This window comes from Elephantulus edwardii, unplaced genomic scaffold (genome assembly GCF_000299155.1).
Source record: "Elephantulus edwardii isolate Elephantulus edwardi_28Jun2011 unplaced genomic scaffold, EleEdw1.0 scaffold00359, whole genome shotgun sequence".
In the NCBI taxonomy this organism is placed as follows: domain Eukaryota; kingdom Metazoa; phylum Chordata; class Mammalia; order Macroscelidea; family Macroscelididae; genus Elephantulus; species Elephantulus edwardii.
The window spans coordinates 386783-411669 of NW_006400109.1; the positions used below are offsets into that span (position 1 = coordinate 386783).

At 45.9% G+C, this 24887-nt stretch overlaps 1 pseudogene; it reads right to left on the reverse strand.

Annotated features, from left to right (window-relative positions):
- Positions 1-3928: 3928 nt before the first annotated feature.
- LOC102876054 lies at positions 3929-5345 on the reverse strand (annotated as a pseudogene).
- Positions 5346-24887: the final 19542 nt, after the last annotated feature.

The following is a 24887-nucleotide window of genomic DNA, read 5'->3' on the forward strand; positions in this document are numbered from 1 at the left end:
GCTGTTGTCGTATACTATCAAGCTGGAACCGCCCCATAGCTGACCTTCCAGCAGGTTTTCAGAGGCAGCAGATTGCCCATCTTTCTCCCTCAGAGCAACTGGTGGATTCAAACCGCATCCCTTTGGGCTGACAGCACAGGTCCTTACCTCTAAGCCGCAAAAGTTGTGGAAGATGGTGGAATCCATATTCGTGAAAGAATCAAAAAAATTTTTCACCCACATAAGCCGAGAGACTCTTGGAACCATCTTGCCACGTACTGCCTTGTACTGCCTGTACCTTTGAGTTTCGCGTCTGCTAAGCCTCAGGTTGCATTTTGATGCCAGATGTGAAAAGCCATTAGTAATCTGGACTCCTCCCTTTGGGAATCCTATTCCCAGATGATAGCTGCTTCCTCAGGAATACGTGTTCGCCCCCACCTCCCCTGGAGGCTGAGATTTAGTGACAAAGGGGAATGAACTGACCCTAAAATGTAAGGAAAAGGAATTTCTAATGAGACCTGACAGTTCAAGGGCTACAGAAGGAGGCTAATCTTTTTTTCCCTCCCCCTCCTGCCCACCCAGTCTTCACACAAATGTAAATGCACCTCCCTCAACAAATTGTCCAATATGGTTTTAATTTGTTAGGGGGAGACCCATCTTTTGGGTGAAAACGCAGCCACAGGTTTTCCATTGATTTTATTTTTTTTTTTAACTGGACATTTCCTTCTGTCACACTGTCACTTTTTCTCTCCTGTCCTTTCTTTCATCCAACGACATTTGCCTCCACTGTTTTGTTGTCAGGAATTTGGGACAAGGGCCCCTTGCCCTGTTCCTGAAGACATTTTTGAAGTTCCCATAGGAAATACATACTTTGCTTTAAACTGAGGTCTAAAATAAATAAATAAATGAAGACAGTGATTGAATGCAACATGAGATTTGAGGAGAGTGTCACCAGCGAGGCATCAGGCTTTATGTGGTGTGCGCGGTATCCATTGTTGTTATTTATGACCCTGTCTGCCTTCCATTGTGGACTCCTTCCAGCCTTGGGGAATTTACATCATTCCTAATAGCAAAAGGCTTTCTGGTTCCCACAGAGTTGTTCAAAGGCTGACTCATGCTCCTTGTGTTAATTGTTGAGCTCTGAAAATACAGCACTTTCAGGGTGTGGTTGTGAAAGGAAAATCTACTGTACTTACAGGGCATGTTTAGAAGTGTTTCGCACATAAATCTCAATCTCTCTTAATTTTTTAAGCTATAGCTCTTTCTGGTCAGCTAGCAACTCTTGGAAAATAAAACCAAACAAAAAAACGAGAAATATCAAGATGCAACATAATCCAATAAAGCCTAAAATATTCTGTTCACTAACTCTTAAAACTGCCTTGGCTTCTAACTGGATGTGATTTTGAGTAACATTGGACCGAGTCAGAATTCATAGGCACAGTTACAGTGAGAAGGCTCACAGCGTCGACCTGCTAGATACTTAGACATAGCACTGATGACCATCCTCTCCTAGTCATCCAGGGTTCAGCTCACTGCCCTCAATTTCATTCTGACTCAGAGTGACCCTCCATAGGTTTTCTCAGTCTGTAAATCTTAATGGAAGGGAGACTGCCCCTCCTTCTCCCGTGGTTAGCAGGGCAGCACATTACATATGCCCCCTAGAAACAGAGTATTAATGGCCACCCACTACTAGGCATCTGAGGAGTCATTGTTAATTCCAATTTACAATGAATTGCTGTTAAGTTGGCATCGCAACTCTGGTCTGTGTCCTGGTAAAAGGGCAGGCAGACTGCTCCTTAGAGGCAAGGATGGTGAAGCTTCATCTCACATACTTTGGGCATGTTGCTAGGAGAGACAGTCCTCGGAAAAGAACATCATGCTTGGAAAGGTGGAGGGTCATCAGAAGCGAGGAAGACCCTCAGCCAGTGACTCCCTCACAGTGACTGTCGCAGTGGGCTTAAGTGGGCACAGGAGAGGCCATGGTTCATAGGGTCGCTGTGAGTCGTACTCAACTTGATGGCACCTAGCAACACAGCACTGAACATCTATTGACACTTTCCCCATTTACCTGGCAAGTTGCCGTCCTGTGGTGGCTTGCGTGTTGCTGTAGTTCTGGAAGCTAGACCACTGATATTTCAGATACCAGCAGCATCCCTTATGGCAGACAGGTTTCGGTGGAGATTCCAGACTTAGGCTGAAGGGCTTGGTGATCTCTTTTGGAAAGAATTAACCGTTAGAAACCTTAAAAATAGTACAAGAACATTGTTCGGTATATGGCATAGAGCCCCTCAGCATGACATTTTCTCTAACAATGAAGGAGAGATGGCCTCCTTTTCTTAGAGATGTGGGTGGGATAAAGATCTTGACATCTTCATTTGTTGATGCCACATGCCTCGAAATGAGAAGAAATTTCTTAGATACCTGTTAATCATTGAAACAGCTAATGTACCAAGCATGAATCTAGAAAAATTAGAAATAGTAAAAAATGAAATATAACACTTAGGTCGTGGTAGTGGTTGTAGTGCTGTTGAGTCAACTCCGACTCATAGTGACCCTGTGTAGATCAATAATTAGGCAGTGTTGTTGTTGTGTGTCAATTCAAGTAAGAACTGACTCATAGCTGATCCTCCAGCAAGTTTTCAGAGACTATAAATCACTCAAGATTTCTCCCATTTTTCTCCCTCTGAGCAGCTGGTAGGTTTGAGCCGAGTGACCCCTATGTCAACTTGACATTTCTGTTACGTACTTTGAAGTCAGAACTGACTCATTGCTGACACCCCAGCATGTTTTCAGAGAATATAAGTTTCACAAGGAGATTGTCCATCCTTCTCCTTCAGAGCAGTTGGTGGATTTGAACTGTGTATCTTTGAGTTGGTAGCACAGCTCCTTACCACTAGACCACCAGAGCTCCCCATTTAGACATCGCTGTTGTGTACTGTCAAGTCAGAACAAACCCACAGCTGACCCTCAGAGGGTTTTCAGAGGCAGTAAATTGCACAAGCCTCGGCCAGGTTCAAATTGTCTTCCTGTCAAACATTCTTTTAGGTGGTATAGCACTGGTCTGTGCGTTGCTGTACAGAGGTAACTCGTGGTTGCTCTGATGCTGAAGACTGTGACAGTGATGTGCCAATCATGGTAATGGGTACCCCTGGTGGACAGTGTTGGCTGGAGCTTCCCGACTAAATCAAGCCTAGAAGCAGGAGTGGCATCCACTTCCAAAATGGCTTGCCTCCGGAAACTCTATGTACGAACAGTGCTCAGGCCGTTCGTTCATAGGGTCGCTATGAGTTGTCTATGACTCGACGGCTTCAAACAACAACAACAACAAATTGCACAAGAGAAGACTGCTCATCTTTCTCCTACAGAGCAGCTGGTGGATTCGAACCACATACGTTTGGGTTGGCAGTGCAGTTCCACTGAGGCACCAGAGCTCCCTACCTAGCTATTAGTCAGCTGAACTGTATTGGTATTGTCCACATTGAACCAGAATGAAAATGCTTACTACACCAGGAATGATAAAAAAGACTTTTGTCTTCTAGTCATCAGAATAAAGATTATTCCAAGATCTTTCTTGAAGTACAGTGCTGGCAATGATAGACTGATATTTGTATGTCTAGAAAGAACATCAATTAACAGGACTGTTACTAAAATTTATGCACCAATCACTAATGCCAAAGATGAAGAAAGTGACGATTTCTACCACTTTCTAAGTCTGACATTAATCAAACATACACAATCAGGTGCATTGATAATTACTGGTGTTTGGAATACAAAAGTAGGAAACAAAACAAGATCAGTGTTAGAAAACAGGGCCTTGATGATAGACAGGACAACAGAGATCACCTGATAGAATTTTTCAAGGCTATGATTGATTGTAAATGACTTTTCCCCCAACAACATCAGCAGTAACTCTGTACTCTCAGATCTCACCAGATGGAATACATAGGAATCAATTGACTACATCTATGGAAAGAGACACTGAAGAAGTGTAGAGTCATGAGACATGAGGCCAGAGGCTAACTATAGAACGGAACGTTATTTGTTCAAGTGCAAGTTCAAGCTGAAGCTGAAGAAAATGAAAACAAGTAAAAAAGTAAAACCTTTCATATATCCTACCTGAATTTAGAGAGAATTTCAAAAACAGCTTTGACATATACTTGGTCTGCTTCTCGGTCAGCTGGGTCAGCCCAGGTGGGCTTCAGACACTGCCACATCCAACTTCTTGGGGAAGACGTGGACCCTGACGGTGTACTTGTCCACGTGGGTCCACAGTTCAATCTGTGCCAGCACCTGGTTGGTGAGGGAGTAACTCATCACATAGCTGGGGTGGCCCCTGGCACAGCCCAGGCCAAGCAGCCGGTCCTCAGCCAGCAGGAAGCTGTGACATCCATTGTTCAGCCAGTACCGGTCTACCTGGGGCTTTATGTTCACCTTCTCCACAGCATTCTGGTTGAGCCACTTGACATCAGTCTCCACATCCAAGTGTCCAGTATTACACACGATGGCATCATCCTGTGTCTGCTCAAAGTGCCAGCCAACGATGATATCGACACAGCCTGAGGTGGTGAAAAGAGGTTGCCTTCCCTACAGACCTCATTCCTGGTGGTTACGTCATAGCCCTCCATGGCAGCCTGCAGTGCATTGACGGGGTCAATCTCAGTGAAAATGACTCGTGCCCTGAAACCTGTCAGGGCCTGAGGACAGCCCTTCCCCACGTTGTCATAGCCTGCCACCACCGCCACCTTGCCCGCCATCATCATGTCTTTGGCCCTCTTGATGCTATCTATGAGGGACTCCCAGCAGCCATAGAGCTTGTCAAACCTGCTCTTGGTGGCAGAGTCGTTGACATTGATGGCAGACACTTTCAAAATCCCTTTGGCCATCATCTTATATAGGTCATGGACTCCAGTCATGGTCTCTTCCGAGATCCTCAGATACCCGATAAGAGCTGTGGGTACTTGGTGTGAATAAGGTTGGTGAGGTCACCACCATTGTCCAGAATCATGTTGAGCAGTCTGTCCTTGAAGTACAGTGTGCTCAGTGCACCACAGGTACTTCTTATCTGTGTCACCTTTCCAGGTGTCCACTGAAATGCCAGCCTTGGCAGTGGCAGCCGCTGCATGGCCCTGGGTAGAGAAAATGTTGTGGCTGGACCACTGGACCTCAGCACTCAGGGCGACAAGAGTCTCAATGAGGACTGCTGTCTCCACGGTCACACACAGGTATCCAGCGATGCAGGCACCCTTCAGTGGCTTGGAGGCCAAGTACATCTTCTGCATGCGCATCAGGCCTGGCATGTCATTCTCCTCAATGTCCAGGGCTTTGTGTCCCCATGAGGCCAGGCTGATTTCAGCGACTTTGTAGGGCACTTTGACATGTTGACGGCACTTGGGCACAGAGTAAGGGCCAAGAGCAGAAGGGGCCGGGCCTCAGGCTGAAGAGGAACCTGGGGTGGGGGGGAGATATGGTCGGCAGGGTGTATAAATAAGGTGTTACTGAAGATAATACAAGAATAGTTGTAGCAGTACCTTAGTTATCTTAGCAGGTAACTGCCAGATGTTCAACCCCAGATTCAGAAGAGAACTTGGGACATGGGTTCTATATCACTGCTGGTGTTGGTTCTTGACTAAAAGCAGAAGATGTGTGCTTGTGTTTTATTGACTTTACAAAGGTATTCAACTCTGTGCATCATAACAAATTGTGGGTAAGATGGCAAAGAATGGCAATTCAAGAACATGCATCCTAGCAGCACAGAATCTGCCCATAGATCAAGAAGCAGTCCTTTTAATAGCTCGCTTTAAAATTAAGAGAGGTGTGCATTAGAATTAAATCTCTTCACCATACTTATTCCATCTAGATGCTGAGCAAATACTACAGGAATTTCGAGTGTATTGAAGAATGCAGCGTCATAATTGGTGAGAGACTCGTTAACACATTGTGATATGCAGATGACACAGCCTTGCACTTACTGACTGATGATTATCAACCATTGCAGACTACTCTAAAACAGATCACATTAGAAGATTGTGCCCATCAACAAACAAATGGATAGAGAAGCTGTGGTATAGTCACACAATGGAATACTATGCAACATTGAAAAACAAGGAACTCATGAAATATTATGCAAAATGGGTGACCCTGAAGGACATTATGCTGAGTGAAGTATCTTGGTCACACAAGGACAAATACTGCACAGAGCCACTGTTGTAAAATGGGACTGACATTGGGCTTGAGGGAAGACAGAAGGAGGGGAGAAATGATGTATACTGCACTGAAACAGATGAGGTAAAGAACTGTTTAAAAGGAATATATGGTTGGGTATTATTGTCATGACAGGAGTCCAGAATGAAGGCTGCACAGTGGAATGGACTTCAGGGGAGGGATTGCATAACAATGAAAGTATTTTCCTTTTACTTTTCAAGAAGAGTAAATTGAGGGGGAGGGCATGGGCAGGGAGAAATGAATGACTGGAAACCCTAAGTCTCTGTAAATGTTCATTAAAATTAATTAAAGACAGAAAGAAAGGAAAAATATGGGGATGGGGGGAAAAGATTTGGGGGAAATGGAGAACAAACCTCCAGAATCACAAGGCCGGCCCTTAGTCACTTCACAACAAGAACAGAACTCGCCCCCAAAACTCAACTTATAGCCAACAATAGAGTGAGTTATAACAGGAAGGCATTCACTCCTTAGAATCACCAAGCATGCAAATTCAAAGGGCAGTATTTGCCCAAAGAAGAAGATGGGAAGGAGTTGGGTAAGATGATTAATGGAAAAAAGAGTCACAGGGAAGAAGTGGGAAGAGTGAGATTACATTGTGGATATTGTAATTAATGTTTGAAACTAAATGTAAATGAATGGTTGAATGGAAAACCAGTTTGCTTTGCTGTAACCGTTTACTCAAATCACAGTTAAAATGTCTGGGGAATAGGAAAAAGTGACTATAACCTTCGGTCTATATTATGCTTGACAAAACACAAATTCTCACTGTGGGGCTATTAATCAACTTCAAGATAAATGGAGGAAGGATTGAAGTTGTCACGAGGGTCCTTTTTCTCAGATCCACAGTGCCCATCAAAGCACCAGCCAGGAAATCCAATGGCATCCGCATTGGACAGATTTCCTACAGAAGACCTCTGTAAGGGGTTAAAAAACAAAGGTGGTGGGAGGGGGGCAAAGGTGGCATTTTGAGGGCCAAAGCGGGGCCCCTGACCCAAGCCGTAGTACTTCAAGTTGCCTCGTATGCACATGAAAGCTGGACAGTGAATATGAAAGAGCCACGAATTGATGCCAGAAGAATAAGCCACGATGTCTTGGTTGAAGGGCAGCTATAGAGGCCCCAGAGAAGCAAGGATGGTGAGACTGGACATGTTGTCAAGAGGGGCCGGTTCCTGAGATCATGCTCATTAACATAGAGGGTCAGAGAAAAAGATGACTGACATGCGGCTGCGTCAGTGACTAAGATGTAGCGACCATTAGGATCACAATCCATGTTCCCACTCCATGGACGTAGGGTAACTGTGAGTAGGAACTGTCTCTACAGCGCCTAACAACAACAACAACTGGTAATTTACTAAAACTGTTACATTTTATAGCAATTTGATGAGGAAGAGTACTTAATTACTGACCAAGAAAAAGAAAGGCATTATTAACACTTTAGGCTGGCTATTTTCTTGCTAACCATAGAGAAAGATTTAAAAAGCGAGAAATGGGCCAGCGTTGGTGAAGGGTGGGGAGGAGGTTTCTACATTTTGTAATTACTTCCTTATGAAGCATCCCTGGGAACGCTTAGGGTAGATAGATGGATAGATAATCTGTGAGTTATCTAAAACTCTGCTAATGCTGCTAGTTTATGGACAAAACTTCCAGTTCTATAGTAGCCAAGAATCACAGAGTCCAGTGCTCAAAATACAAAAAAAGGTTTAACTCTTGACATAGCGTGAAGTCCGTGTTATGCATTTTTGTAAACGGAGGAAAATTTGGGGATCTTACATTATTAAGTGTATCGATCATTGTGCTAAGTCTCTCTGAAAGAAGAAAAAAAAAAATTAAAAAACCGATTACACACACACCCAGTGCCTCTGGGCCTGTGTCACTCTTTAAGCCGCAGAGAAATGATATTGGCCAGGAGTTCCCCGGTGGCGTGGAGTCAGCATCCTTTACGTTACAGCCTCATTTGCTCATGGTGCACATTAACATAGGAAGTGTGTGGCTTGGCCATCCAAAAGAATCCACAGTTTACCCAAAATTCCTAGCTAAAAAGAAAATCGTGTCAGGGGACACAGTTTCATTTAGGATTTGCACCACACAAAAATAAATCCCTTCATGGGAGCATTGAAACAGAACTGGTTTTCCTCTTGTCCAGCAAATACAATTCTGATGGGGCTTTGTTATCTTTTGAAGTCGACAGAAAGGCCCCTCATTGCGGTGTCTCGTGTTTTTTGCCGAGGGTGCAGGTTCCACTTCTTCCCAGCACTCAGCTCAAGAGAAATGTATGTCCACTCTGTTTGGTTTTGCTCCCCTCTCGCTGGCTGTGCAAGTAGACGATACCGTAAAGTCCAGAAGGAGACGTGTCCCCTCTGACACTCACTCTCCCCTGACGCACTTGCTTTTCTTCCTCATCTCCTTTCCTCTTTTTCTTGAGTTCTATACAGTGGGGAATGAATGAGTCTTTCACTTCACAAGGTGTGTTTGTTGCAGGGAGTAACTAATTACAAGCCCTTTGAAAATGAAAAGCACCTGTTGGCGGTGTTTTTCATATGACTCTCCGAGTGACTACAGACAGATCTTAAAAAAATACTTTCCAAAGACATTTGTTCTAAGCCTAGTAATGATAATAATGACCTTGATAGCAGTAGAAGAGCAACATATGTATGTGTGTGTATGTGTGTGTGTGTGTGTGTGTGTGTGTGTGTGTGTGTGTTTCCCAACAAAGACTTAGCCACCCTGCATATGTTTAACCCAGTGTTTTTGAGTTTGGTAGTTTAAGAAACATCCTTTCATTCATAATCTAGCAAGAATATTATTGAAGTCAGAGTATTTATCCTTTAAATTTTCCAGGCATTATTTTCATGCTGACTTGCAAAGTTAATTTTCAGTAAAGTGAACTTTGTGTTTTCTGTTGCATGTGATGTAGAAAGATGTTTATTTTAAAAAAAAAACAAAAAAACAAAAACAGAAAAAAACCCCAAACACAAAACAAGCAAAGAGTCAGACTCATTGCCGTGGACTCTGTTCCTACTCCCAGCAGTGCTCCATTCGGTTTCTAAGACTATAAATCAAAATGGGAAGAGGCTGCCCATTTTCCTCCTTCGGAGCTGCTAGGGGATTTGAACTTCTGGAGATGCACAGCTGGTGTTAGCTTGTGTGTGTGTGTGTGTGTGTGTGTGTGTGTGTGTGTGTGCGCGCGCGCGCGCACGTACATCCACTCCCTCTCTTGCCTTCTTTCTTTTCATGCTGTCTGTAGTTTCAAAATATTTCACATTCAATTGCCTGTGGCACAGTAATGGTCCATATCCCAGATGGCTGATGAACAAGCTTGACACTGGCTAAATGGTAATCGTAATTGAGAAATGCCTTGAAATAGCTTGAAAGAAATTCTTGAAGATTATCCTTTACTCACAAATGGAGGATGGCATCTGTGCATCCACAGCGTATGCCAGGCCAAAGGCAGCTGGTTCAAATCCACCAGCTCCCCCTCAGGAGAAAGGTAGGTTGTCTTCTCAGTTTACAGCCTCCGGAGCCCAATGGACAGTCAGCTGAGGGTCTGTACTGACCCAGTGGTGCACAGAGGAAAACACATCCAACTTAGCAAACAGGCTGTAGTGAACCTCGGATCTGAAATGAATATTCACCTACCTAAGCTAAAATGATTTCAGTAGCCCTGGTGGTTAAGGCTGGGATGCTAATCAAAAGGTTGGAGGTTCAAACTCATTAGGTGCTCTGTAGGAGAAAGGAGAGTCAGCCTGCCTTCACACAGGCCCGCAGCCTGGGGCTGCCCTGGAGAGTCCTGCCCTGTGCTGTGGGCAGCTGTGAGTCAGGACTGGCTCCGTGGCCTTGGCTTTGATTGTGGGTTAAGCCGTTGGTCCATCCTAAGCCCATTGACAAACAAAATGTCTTGTAGGACTATTACTTGGTCTGTCTGAGTTTGGACATATGCTAAGGGTTTATCTCAGATTCACAGGGTGGAGACCCTTTTTCTAGGTGTAAGAGGTGTGCTAAGGGGAATTTGGAGGAATCCATGGGTCGTTTCAGCTTTGTAAAATATAAACTTGTTTTGTTTTGTTTCAGTACAAAAAGAACTGAAGCAAAAAGCAGCATCGTGAGCAAATCGCAGAACAGCAGGGATGTTGTGGGAACAGCTCGTAACTCAGTGATTGCTAAGGGGCCTGGAGGCGGGGGAGTGGTCGGGTTTCATCCAGTCCCCCCCTCGGAATCTGCGGGACCAGCAGAGGATTACATAAAGGCCACTGGGGACCACTGGGGGCTTCTTGTTCACAAGCTGGAAGACGTGGACCAGATGCAGCCAGAAGACACTGGCAGCCAGCACAGACCTCATCCTGCCGCGCGGGTAGAGACAGAGCTGCTAAGGGAACCCTGTCTGTAGCTGTGAGTCAGCAGAACAGGGTCCAAAACAAAGGCTGGGAGCGCCCAGAGCCCCACAGACACGCAGGAACTGGCTTCGTCCCCCACAAGAGAATTTCTCTTGGAAGTAATCGATTAGTCCCGAGAGAAGTAAGAGCAGGGGAGAAACGAACAGCAAGGCGGTCAGAGTTTTGCCAGCATCAAGAGTTGTCAGATCTGGGGTTACTTTCGAAAACAAGCTTTGGCAAAAGCCACGTCTAATGAGGAGTTGCATGTTTTGGAAAATCTCTCCTCCAGACATCTCGTGAAAAATAAACCAAGGCAGGCCCAGCCAACAGATCCAGCCACAAACGCCGAAAGACCATCCACAGTGCCTGTATCCTCTCGCTGAGACGTGAATCCAGGCAGCCCAGCCAAGACAGACAGGAAAAAAAACCAACAACACAAACCACGCTAACTAGGCCACTAAACTAAAGATGCACAGTCATCAGGATGCAGGGATGAGCCCTGTGAAGGGAGAATGGGCTACATCCACAGCGTGGTTTATAAGAAGGAATTAGAATTACTGTGTTAAGTCGAAAGTGTGTATCTGGAAACCATTGTCTATCCTAACAACATTGCTGCTTTCTTGTCTTTCTGGATGTCTCTTCAGAAAATTATTTTCAGGAAAAAGAATGCAGATTAGTGCTGGGGGAGACGACACCTCTCTGTGGATAGGTCTTGTGCCTCATTGAAGTGTCCTCGTTCCATCCCTGCCCTGGGCAGTGTGAAGATAGTGCCACACGGCTGCCGTTCAGCTTGCAGGGGGCGCTGGGGTCCAGGCGCTCCCCTTCTTGTCCTTCTGCCTGAGTTGGAGCAGCACAGGGACTCATGAGTGGTTCCTTTTCCCTGGGACCAGTGCCACTGCCGGGAACCTCTCTAATAATGCAGCTTCTCAGACCCCATCCTGGACCTCTACTGGATGAGACACTTGGGGTAATTCTGGTGCATGTTCAAGTGTGAGAGGCACTGGACTAATTGAAGATTCTCCATTGTTTACTTTCCCCAGCCTGGCTACCATGCTGGTCAGCTGGGATTCAGGTATAGGCATGTATACACCATCATATTTACTGAGATTTCTAAAACTCTTAGGGTTCAGTGTAAGAGACACTGCTCACACATTCTCCAGCAGGGTGAACTTTCCCCCAGAAGTTGCTGGAAATGCGCAGATAATTGGTGCCATCATCATAGGAAGACATGGGAGAAGCTTGCCCTTAGTTGTAACCCAGGCTTGCATCCATCCCTACCTTGTCCCGTCTGCCAGGGTTTAAGTGAGGTCCAGGATTGACCAGAGCCCAAGGGACTGTGGTGGCCAGAGCTTTCAATTACCCATTTCACAGGCAGCTGGTTTAGAGTTCCAGACCGGAACCTTCCATTTGTAGCATCACCCACTACCATCTCCCTTGAAGTTACAAAGGTGCCATATGGTGAATCATAACAATGACCTGTTGGCAGTTTCTTAAAATTTCATTCCATCCAAAAATAGATAAACATGCATATTTATTTTTTTCTTCCTGTCCAACAGTGGGTGATCCTTAGAAGCAACATTTCCTCTAGAAATAAGGAAAACCAAGTCCTAAAGATTTTGGAGTCAGCAGAAAACCCAGAAAAGCTCAACAACACCCAATGTGTGTGCAGCGTGGGTTCATGCTTGAGATCTGTGGCTGGTCTCTCACTTCATTCTGTCCTGCCTACCACGTGCCTCCTTTCCCTACGGGAAGGATAAGACACATTGGACACCAGCTGTTTTTCATGACCATTTTGGGTTATGAATTTCATTCTCAGTTGCCAAGCCTGGCCTCACCTGCATGCCTGACCCGTGTTGTGAACCACCACCTCCTCAAGGGACACAGCTCTGCCATCTGCGTCTGTTCTTCCTCCTAGCTTGGCACCGCTCCCTATGGGCGGCAGTCATGGATTCTGTGGGAGAAAAGAGAGCCCAACAGGATAGTGACCCCAGAGGAGACGTGTTCCCTCAGGGGTGAACCGAGGCGGAACCTTCAGAGACAGCATCCGTTCCCATGGCCCACCTGCACCCCTTCTGGCAGAGGGTCCCATATCCTAGGGTTACTCTGCTTAAGACAGAGAGGACCTCCATGTGCCACTGAATCTTCTTACACGAAAGCATCTACTCTAACAGTTTAAACAGGGAGGGCACAAATAATTACCTGGGTGAAAATGGTCAGTTTCCCAGAAAGGAGTAGACTCAACAAAAACAGCCGACTGGACAGGAGCTGCTGAGACTATCCAGAACTAAGAGATGTTTCGACTGGAGCCACCAGGGAAAGCATGGTTAGAAAAGCCAACATTTCTCATTCTTTTCTTTCGATAACGTGTCGGCTTTACAATTCTGATATATTTGAGTATGTACCAGTTACTGCTGTCTAAGAGGGAAATTGGTTCTTTTGTGAACAGGGGCGGAACACAAGGCGCAGATTTCTGCTCCTGCACAAGGGCAGGCATGGGTTTGAGGAATTCTGCCTTCCAGCACTTTCCTTCCACAGATCTGAACCACCCCCCACCCCCCATCCCCCGCATCTCTTGTTACTTCAGTGGTTTTCTATATATTTCACAAGACAAAGGAGGAAATGAATGCCAGGTTTAGGGGTTTTTGTTACTATTTTGTAGGTAAGAAATGGAAGGGTCCCTGTTGTTGGTAATGATATGTGTTTTGATACTCTTTTTGATCCTAGTAATCTAGCATCTGAAAACCCGAGATGCTGTTCATATTCTTAGTCCAAAAAAAGTTCTCCAGCCACTTACTCAGTGCCTTAAATCAAGTGTATATGCCTGTGTCAGTGACTCTGAGACTGGGAGCAAACGCTGCTGGCTTGATTAATGTTATTGCACTGTACTCCCCAACTCTTAAGTGTCATGGCTTCTAAACCACCTCATGTGCTTTCCAATGGCTTTTTAATAGATTGATGTTAGTTTTTTAATATCCATAAACACGAAATGTCTGGGAACAATAATTATGATATTCTTACACATTTTTTTTCCTTTGCCACAGGAGATTAACTGTCATCTAGTTATGTATATAAATTGATGCATACATTGGTCTAGGGGATAGTGGATGAGCATTGCTATTATTTTTTTTCTTAATTTTAATACTAAAGACATGTAAAAATCTGTTTTATAAAAGATAAAAGCTACTTTCTTAAAGCTATGTTTTATAAAGAATACCACACATATCTGAATGAAATATCTCAAGTTTTATTTTGGAGGCAAGATTGAGGTCATATTTAACAGTTGGCCTTGGTTTTAATTCAGCTTGTTGTGCAGCATGTCAGTGGCTTTTGAATTTGGAAAGAAGCTGATGAGTAGAACTCATAAGGGGAAGGGGACTTGCGTGCCCAGGAGAGTGGCCTGGGATTAATGGCCTTGTTGTGCCCTGCTTCCTTGAACTCCTTTTCGACAGTCCTCTCTGTAACATTTCCATGGCATTTTTTTGTGAGTGGCTTTCCTTTTGAGGTAAAAAGTGCTTCGTACAAGAGCCCAAATCTACTCTCTCCAGCATGCTTTGACTTGAATATGGAAATCATTTTCATTCTTTTTTCTCTTATGAGGAAATTTCCATGCTTGGTTTGTCAAGACAAGAGAGTTCATCCCTTATTATTGAAACATTAATGAATCAAAACACGTTGTAACAAGTGAAAAATCAAAATTAAGCTGATTTCTTTTAAATAGTTTGAAGCCTTCCTCAGTGCAAATAAATTAAGCATTGTAAAATGAAGTTAATTCAGGTAATTACTCAGTACAAAGTCCAACCATATATATCCTTGGATATTAAGATTTAAGGGTATAATTAAATTCTCAGAAATCTGTAGAACTCCCTCCAGTTTGGTTTCTTCTATATTTAATAAGAAAGGGAACAAATGCATGTCAGTGTGTAACTTATCAGAGGGGACTAGAATGAATGAAATGGTTCTCTTTGTCTATAGTACTCTGTACTGAGCTGAATTTAATCACATTCAAGTAGGTTTCATTATGCAGTTTCATATTGGCACGTGTTGCCTTAAACACTGTCATTCTCGTTCCTTATTGAAAATCTCAGTTCTTAAACAAAAATCAATAAAGCCTTTATTTATTTAATTTTTGCCTAAAAAGAACTGTCCAAGTAACTGATGTTACTTGAGTATGAGGAATTTGATGGGTCTTTGGTCAAGTTCAAAAGTCAGGCAGAGTGATAACCACCAGGAGAGTTTTGTTCTCATTGGCCGCTTCTTCTCATAGGCTTCTTATAGTGTATTGGGTACACGCCTGTTTTATATGTAAGCAGTAAACTTGTTTGAAAAGTTGTATTTGTGTGTGCCAGGTTTGTTCTTCAAAACAAGTGAATTAACCTCAGGAAATATACATCCAAATCCCTTTTCTGAACATTCTATTTAAAATTATATCCTAATTGATTAGACTCTCATTTACCCCCCCCCTTAGTGGAATTCAGAGGTTTTCAGTAATTCCTAAAAATAATAAAAGAGCCTTACATTTGAAACATTGAATCTAACCAGTCAGACTTAAAAAAACCCAGTGTAATGGGATCAAATTGACCTTTAAGGTTTTTGAGTGCTCCCTATAATATGGAGTGCTCCCGTTTCTACTTTACTTGTGACCTTACATAACCCTCTTGTGAGTGGTTAAAAATAAGCGTGCGACCTTGATTCCTTTCCAGAGAATTTTGATGTTTCCCAAGTGAATTAATTTCCATTTCCTAAATGGCACTAATCCTTATTCATCAGTGATGAAGTCCTAGGCCGCATCTTTCTCTCCACTGTAATCAGCATCCTAAACCCACACTGGTCACCTGTAAACGTATTTCCCTCCTGACTCCGTCCCTAATTGTTCAGAAGCACTTCTGTATGAGGTCGGAATAACGTATTTGCAGAGTTGTGCGTGGAATTCTGAGAGCCATTGTGCTTGACGAAGCAAAGCTCATTTCTTCTTGATGTCTTGGCCCTGGCTGTTTGTCCTAACTAATGCAAAGAACTTCCCGTCTGGGCCTGGGGCCCAAGCTCAGCATCCAGAGACTAATCCCACTAGCTTCGCCCCCAACTTTTTAGTATGATTGCACCACAGTTTCCTTGTCTGTCAGAATGACCCTTAACATTTTAAAAGCCACACTTGACTTTATAGAATGCTGAGGTGACTACTCCCCGACATGAATTTCTTCATCGGTTTAAAATAGGCTTTCAGGCACTAGCCACACACTGGAAGTCACCTGAGTAGCTTCTAGTTAAGGCAGCATCCGGTTTGGGGTTTGTTGTTGTGTTTGAACTGACCCACAGCTGACCCTCCGTCGAGTGTTCAGAGGCACCGGAGGAGATTGTCCTTCTCTCTCCCAAGTAGCAGCTGGTGTATTTGAACCACTTGTCTTGAGGATTGCAGGCCCATTGGCCACCAGAGCTTCCTAGTTGGGGTCTAGTCACTGGCATTGTTTTAAAGATCCTCAAAGGATTTTCAGAGGAAGTCTTGGCCGATAACTACTGTTTAAAATGTGATGTGTGTGTGTGAACTCATTACCTGAACTCATTGACCCTCTATTGAGTTTCTGTGGCTCTAAATTGGAAGAGAAGAGGTTTCCCATTTATCTCCTGAGCTGGTGGATTCGAACTGCCAGAGAAAGAAAGTCTTTGAGTTAGCAGTGCAGGGTGGGTGGGAGTGTGTGTGTGTGTGTGTGTGTGTGTGTGTGTGTGTGTCTACCGTATAACCAACTGCTATTGAGCCACTTAGTTCATGGCAGCCCATGCCCTAAGATTTTCAATGATTCTGACTTATTTTTTTACTTTATTTTTTTAAAATGTATTCTTCAATTGTAATTTGAAAGTTTACAAAGTAAATTGATTTTTTTTTTATTCAACCACATTCCGATTCATACAAATGTATGACTCATTTTCATTCATACCCATTTTGGTTTAGAGCCTTAATCACAATACCCACAGTGTAATTACGCTCTTCCCACTTCCTCTCTGTTATTCTGATTTCCATTAATCCTTCTATTCTGCCTCTTCCAGCCTTCCGGGGCTTTATCCTTGGGAACATGCTGCTTTTTGATCTTCTGTTATGAGTTACTCTAAGACGGGACTGACGCCCTGGTGTTCCTAGTCACCTTGCAGGTCTGTTGTTCAGCTGAAACTTGAGCCACTTGGTGGGGAGGTGGGGAAGAGGAGAGTGTTGAGTTTTGTGTGGGCTTTGAAAAATGAATAACTAATGGTCATAGTCTTGGGATGTTGTATCAGTCCTTATCAGACCAGTTGTGTACCATCGAGTCAGAACCGACCTATTGCTGGCCCTCCAGTGGGTATTCAGAGATGGTACTTTTTTTAAGGTGTGCTATACATTTTCTAAACTCTATCCAAAAACTTGCACTGTAATCCCTTCCAGACTGGTTTCTGGGATGTGGGAGCTGAGCTTGGAGTGGAGTTGTGACCTTTTAGACACAAATCACCAGGCTTTTCTCCACTGGCATCTCCGGTGGGTACAAACCCCCAATCTTTCAGTCAAGGGCTGAACCATTTGCATCACCCAGAGATTCCGTGTGTGTGTGTACACAGACTGTATGTTTACAGAGACCAGCACTGCTGAGAACCAAGTGTCCCTTTAGACTTTGAACCTATGTTCAGACTGAAGTCAGGAGGCAAGACTTTGGTGACAAGGTGTCAGTAGACACGTTTTAATCATCCAGTGCCATATCCTTTGTTTTCTTCACGAGGCAGTCGGCGTTAGTTCTGTTCCTTCAGACCCTGCGCGTTGGAGCACTGAGCACTGCCTTTGCCAGCACTGAGAAATTATTACCCTTATAGAGAAGATGAAATTTTAAAGCACCTAAATAATTGTATGAACATTTTACACACACCTCTGGGGTTTGCCTTTGATCCCTGATCATTAATATCATTAATAGGCTCTCTAAAAGCACATGTGAATCTCAAGCTTACTATTTGGCAGGGCTGTGGAAGAATGAATGCTTTTAAAATATTTTGGCTCCGAGTGTGCATCTGAAATAACCCTGTGGGAAAAGCAGGAGAACTTCTCATCCTCCAAAGGGTTACCTAAGATGAGGCACTGACCTTGTGTTTCTGAGTTCAGGCACATTTCCTAAAACCCCAGTCATGACCCTCCTGATTTATTTCAGGGGGAGAAGTAGGCTGTGGGAGGGGCTCTGTGATGGTGCACACCTTTATGCTTTTTTTTTCTTTGCACTGTTCCTCAAACAGTTTTATAAGAATATATGTGTATTTCATTTTTTAAAAGACCTGGCTTCTTTGCTCGAGTCACTTTTGCTTTTCTCTCAGGAATCTCTCCTCAGGCTTCTAAGGCATCAAGCCCCCAAAGGCGGAGCGAGCGGGTGAGCGGAGTGCTGACCTCTGCCAGGGAGGTCAGCTCTGCACACTGGACTCAAAAGGAAGGAAGAAAAAGCAGCTTCTCTGCGGGGAGTTTGACTTGCTCCAGGGCAGAAGAGCTTTTCTAAATGAGTTCAGAGTCTCCCACGCCCTCTCGCCGGATCCCCTGTTACTGGCCCTGCCTCTCTCACACACAAACCCATAACAGAGATACACGGATGGTCACAGACCACATCACCCACACACAGAGAGACACACAGACCCCACAACACACACAGACACACAGTCACAGACCATACAACACACAGACACGAACACACACACAGAGACACAGTCACTGATCACACAACACGCAAACACATACAGATACAGTCACAGACCACACGACACACACAGATACAGACACAGACCACACAACACACCCACAACTCGCTTTCCCCGCCCTGCCTCACGCCCATCCCTCTCCACCTGCCCCTGGGCCTGCAATGGACACGCAGAACTTGCTCCCGAGGAGGCAGGAGACGGGACTGGGGAATTTTTCTAGGCTCAGCATCTCTCAGGCCGTTTCAGTTCCTCCTTCAAAGACGCCTGGCTGGTGAGAGCAAAGCACAGGGCTCTTTCCCAGAGCCGCTGTGGGCGCCTGGAGGACTGCTACCGGCCCATCCATGCCTGCTGTCAGGAGGAGGGATTGTAAATTAGGCCCACCTCAAGCCAGGATGTGGGAAACAGGCAGGAGACCCCCTTGGGAGGCAACTGGAGGACCTTCCTGCAGTGACACTGGCGTGGATTAGGGCTTGTTAAACCGCAACTCTGATTTGATTGTATATTGTTGCACTTCATCTCTAGTGCACCTCTTGCAGGGCCATTCTGCTCCTCTTGGCAACGTCTGGAGCAGGGCGGAGAGCACATGACAGTGGTGGGCACCTAGAACAGAGTTCTCCCACCACTCACGGGGTAAGCCCCTGTGGGAGGAAGCACTGGCTCTGTCAGCACATCTGCTTTACTGCTGGGCTCCTTGTTTTGACACTCATAACAATCTCCAGCTGGAAAGAACCTTGTTGGAAGAACTTTCTAGATCTAACCTAAAATCTCCATACAAGCCGAAAGAGAGACTCCATTCATCTGTGGATTTTCTACAGCAAATTGGCCTCCCTGTGTCTTGAAGATAGTGTTTCTTGGGACTCATTTATTATACCGCATGCTCTTTGGGGTTCTGGTTTTAGAAACAGTTTTGGCTCTTGTCAGGACTCATGCCACGTCCTGATTATTGCTTCAAAGGTTTCGCTGAACTTGAGAGACCCCTTAACCCTCTGCCACAAGTTGGTCCAGGCTGGCCAGGCATGGTATGAAAACGAACTTGGAGGGGATCGAACTTAACATGTTGCCTTTGAGTTGAAGTCGACTCACAGCCGATCCGCCACGTGGTAAATCCCACACTGCCTGGCGTTCTCCCACGGAGCTGCTGTTGACTTCACACCCCCAGGGAGGCACCACTTTTGTGTTAGCATTGCAGTTCCCTATGGCTTATGCCCTCAGATGCTGGAGGAAAAGGATGGACTTGACAATTAGCTGCTTCTCTGTTGACAATAGGAAAGAACTTTGTTTAGGGGAAAGCTGCTTTATTAGCTTTCTGAAGTGCTCAATCTGTAGAGCTTTAGTGGTCTGGTGGTGGGGAGTTGTGCTGCCAACCCACAGGCAGGTGATTCAAATCCACCAGCAGGTACTAGGAAGTAATATGGGCAGTCTCCTCCTGTGCCATTTACAGGCTCTGCTAACCCACTCGCGGGTCAGCTAGGAGTCGATTCTGACTTGACAGTCCGTGACTGTAACCACTGTAACAGATTACCACACACTCAGTGGCTTAAGCCTGTGTAAATCTCACAGTTTCTGGCACATTTTAGCTGAACCTTCTCAGAACCTTGTGAGGCTGAAATCAAGGTGCCCATCGGCTCTCTCCTCACTCGGAGGCACCTCCTCCAAATGCTGTTGGGTTATTGGCTAGTTCTGAGGTCTCAGAAACTAGGCGCTGCTCTCTGGCCTTGCTGGTGAGCCCCTCCATCTTGGAAATGAAGAACATTCCTTGCATGGTTGGCTTTTAAACTTTGAATCTCTCTGGCTTTCTCTTCTGCATGCAGTCTGAGGGTGGCGGGGAACACCTCAGCCTTTAAAGGATTTGTAGATTCGCTCCTGCCCACCTGGATACTATCAGTGTCTTAAAGTGAGCTGCTTTGACACTTTTATTACATCTGCAGAACCCCTTCACAGCAGTCACAGACTAGTCTTTCACCAAATAACCGAGAGCTGGGATGTTAGGGGCCTTCGTAGACTTCTTCCCACCAGATCCAATAACCTTTGGCCCTTGCCTGACGTGGGCCCACTTGCAATGGTGAAAATAAACTGTCCCTTAAACTATTGGATCCTTTAGTCTTTTCACAGACACTGCATTGTGTCACAGGACAGTTGTGGTTGAGTGGCAAAGTTTTTGCCTTTCATGCAGCAGACCCAGGTTCAAGTCCCAGCCAAGGCAACTGAAGCACAGCTACCACCTGTCAAGACTTGTATGGCGTTGAACAGGTTTCAGTGGCTTCCAGACTAAGATTAGGGGGAAAAGATTTAGCAATCCACTTCCAAAATAACAGCCAATGAAAACCCTGTGGGGCGCAAGAGCCCTGTCCTGCTGGGCACAGCACCGCCACGGTTGGGGCTGCCTCAGTAGCAAACAACAGTCTCTCCCGAGGTTTAGGAAAGTACTAACACAGCAAGTTTGCTTTTTCTTGGAGCCCTTTGCATGAATGTGAATGCATTTATTATCACCGTCTGACAGATGAGGAAACTGAGGCATCAATTCCCGTTATGTGTGTGTGGCAGGAAGCGTGTTGGCACTTTTGAGCCTGGGATCCAGGACTGAGCCCCAAAGCCCAGAAGCACTACTTTGTCTGGCGGCACTTGCGTGAGGGGAACACCGCACAGGAAGAAAAACTCCGGGCCAGGACGGCCTGGAAGGAAGAGCTGCGATTGGAATCAAGGAAGTCTGGCTCCAGCATGAAGGCTCTTGTTCCCTCCACACACGGAGAGTTAACAGCCCAGTCCCTGAACGAGGCCGTGTGGAGGTGGAATGTTCTGGAGAAAATAGTCAAAGCCTTGAACTGAGCTGTAGTTGACAAGGCTGGACTGAAGACACACAGAAAACGGGGAGATAGCAGGGCCAGCAATGTTGTTCCCCCACATTTTAAAACTTTGGGTACCTTCTTTAGTCACTTCATGGCTGGGCCTGGTTGAACTGGCTCAGGGTCTTTGGAGAAACCTACAAGTTGTGCTCATGCAACTCAACTCCCTTTACACACCCCCTTCCTTCCCCTCAGAGGCACTTTCCCATCATTTTGTGCAGACTCTGCTGGCTTAGTGGTAAGGTGTTAGGCTACCAAATCCAAGGCAAGCAGTTTGAATCCACTTGTTCTGCAGAAGAAAGGTGCATGATCTCCTGTGTGATTTACTGCCTCTGAAAACCCTCTGAGGGTCACTTGTGAGTCAGTCCTGACTCAACTGGCACACAACAGGTACTTTGTTCACACTTGTACCATTCCTTTCCACAAGTGTGAAATTCTTTCCAAATTAATTCCCCAAACACTTCCCTGCAAAGCCAGAGCAAGTACCCCAAGGGCATCTGACTGTTAATGCCTTGAATTTGGAGGCGTCCCTGTCTCCAGGATGACCCCGTAGCGATTTGGTGTGGGTGCCTCAGCCCAGAGGAAACGTTTGCATAATACTTAATTCTGGCCTACCCCGACATGATAAACAGGTTGAGGTGACTTGTGGGATACACTTCTAATCCGCCAGTGCCAGGTGAGAAGTGTATGGCGCTTGGGGGGTTGCCCTTTTGGGGTGTTGGGTTGAGGGAGCCAAGTTGCCCACAGGCAGTTCCAGGAACTCCCAGATAGGCCTGTGCGGGCCCAGCCACACACAGGAAGTGGCGAGCTTCATCACACCTAAGCAATTTAAGACTTTAGTGCTTTAAAAGGCTCAGATGATTTTTCAGCGATAACCTGAAAAGTAACTCGCCAGGGAACCAAGAAGTGTGCGCAGAGGCCTAGGTGTCATAGCTGTCCCCAGGGACAGGTCAGCAACACCGGAAGTGAAGTGCATCGTGGGCATCAAGAGCAGTACGTGCATGTCTGTCCATGTGCGTCCACACGCGTGTGTCAAGTGCCATCAAGTCGACTGTGACTCATAGTGACCCTGTGAATGACAGATGGGAACCCTGTCCTATCTTGTACCGTCCTCACATACTCAAACCCATCAGTAGAATCACTGTGTCAGTGCACCTTGTGGAGGGTCTCTCTTGTGCTGACCTTCTGCCTTTCCCGGCATGATATCCTCTCCCAACAACTGGCCCCTCCTGACCATATGCACAGAGTACGTGAGACAAAAATTTCGCGTCTGAGGAGCTGCCTCCACTTGTTTGCTCTTTTTGGCACTACATGCCTGTGTGTGTGTGTGTGTGTGTGTGTGTGTGTGTGTGTGTGTACACGTATCTGCCTGTGTGCACCTTTAGGAGCCCGTGTGCACTGGGCAAGGGAGGATGTAGTGCGCTTGTCGACTTCCTTGCTGAATCTCTCTCTTCATGGGCCTCATCTCACCATTCTAAGCTGCCAACATGAAAAAGGAAACCGGAAATTGTCCAAGAACAAAGGAAGCACCTGCAAAGTGCTAGGGCTTGATCTCTTTGATTTAGAAAACTCCTTTCACTCCTGGACTTTTAAAAACTGCCACTTTCTAGGCAAAACCTCAAGAAAGCACAGTTGCCGTCTGTGGTCCTGTCTTTGCTGGATAGCACCCACGCCTGCCCCCACCCCGGCCTCCCTGCAGTCTCCGGGTCCCTCTGTGTTTGCTGCTCACGTGCTTATCTCCTTGTGTTGTGTCTCTGACAATCTGTGCAAGCTCACACCCCGGGCCCAAACCTCCCTGATTCTGAGAAGTGGCAGAAAGCACACAGTAACCCAGAAACGGGGGCCTGTCGGGGTCCAGTCCCGACTGTCCCTGCTGATGTGTGATATTGGGTGATCCTCCCCTGCCCCAAGCCTCTCCTTGCCTCAAGCCTCTCCTTGCCTCCGTTTCACCTAATGGAAAAGGAATAGGGGTTGGGGCCTTTGTTGGATCCGTAAGGGCCCCAACTCTCATCCTGTGAATCTAAGATGAAGGCTTTTCATCGGCCCGGCCCCAGCAAGGACGAAGCCGGAAGGCTCTTCACTCCTCAGGTGTATGACAGAGAGGGGACCCGCACTCTGTGGTCGCCTGGGTAGTCATTAGGAGGCCAGCTGCAGATGCAGGCTTTCCTCACGGATCACGGAGGAGCACCCCCTTCACCCCCCATCCGCCAGAACAGCATCTCCTTCAAAGCAAGCTGGCGCTTTCATGTGCCCGGCATCTGGCATCGAAGTTTGCTCCTGGATAATCCAGCGCCCGGTGCCCGGCGTGGACACCTGGTGGGCCAGCAGGCAGGCTCTGCTCAAAAGGCCCTATTGGATTTAGCAGCCCTGATTCTCCAAGTTCATTTTCCCGACGTGTATCTCACAGGTTAATACTGGACTCCCGGATAATGATACATAATTTGAGACTTGTAAAAGCTGCCTTGGACATGAAAGAAACACTCTCTAAGCCACAAAGTCTCTGCCAACGTGCAGGAGCAAGTAATGCAGGTCTAATGTCTAATGGCCGAAGCCTGGGAGTCACGCTCTCTTGGCACAGTTTCACAGGATGCCAGGCAAGTGTGCTGAGCCCTCGCTGCCAGGCCTGGGACTGCCACAGCCAACCTGCCTCTCACCTTTACTTTCATAACCATTGGAGGGCAACCATCCACAGAGAGAAGTTCATTTCTTTTTCATGGACACAGAGACATGGCATGGGCTTGGTGTGATGCAATACGATTGCCCTAATAGTTTCTACACTCTGCTTTTAAGACTTCTGGGGCCAGGGCAGTGCAGAGCTGCCTGGGGCCCCCTTCTTCCGCAGATCACCAGGCTGTCTGCTGGCACTGGTGGAGGCTGACATAGCCTCAGCCGGAATGTTTAGCTGCTTGTGGGGTGGAAAAAAAATGTTAAGAAAAATAATTGTTGTTTTTGCAAACTATCTATTTAAAAACAGAACCTCAGGAAGCAGATTTCTGTTCCAAGGCTTGGATGAATCAGAGCTTGCAAAGTATAAATACACATTAGCAGGAGGCGGCTTCCCATAACCCGTTTGCTTGTGTGTCTTCCCAGAGCAGGAACCTCTGAACTCCCGCTTCTCGTTCCCAGTGGACGGAAGAAGAGCCGCAGTCGAAATGGAAATGATGGAGTATTGCAAAGCCTGAGCTTCCAATACATATCCAACGCTCCAGTGGCGTGGTCCACTGGACACCTACCTCTCTGGCTGGCTGAATGCACCAGCTACAGGAGAAAGATGGCAGTTTCCCCCAGAGGCCATTTACAGCCTCCGAAACTCACTGAAGGGTCAACCACATGTTCATTTCGACTCCTCAGCAATGAGGGAGTTTTTGTTGTTTGACCTGAAGGTAGCTGGGCCTGTGGACCTTCACTCTTAACAGTGCTGGCCTCCTCCAACACACATCTCCTCCTCCAACACACATCTCCTCCCAGACAATGGGAAGTTGTGGAGAAAGGCAGAACACCTCCACACTTTAATTCTTTACTGAGAAAATGTGTAAATAAGTTCATTTCCATTCACCTCGGATCAGCTCATAATATGAAGCATTTGGAGCACAACTTGCTCACAGGGCAGTGTAATTATGTTAAAATGACGTCAGGTGGCAATTTAGCAACACACTGGCTTCCAGGCTACTTAATTCAGTTTAATAAGGAGGGAAAACATTGTAATTAACCACGAGCTAACCTTTTGGTACTTTAAGTTAGCGCTGTTTTATATAAGCGGAGAGGTGCAGTGGTAGCGTGTGGG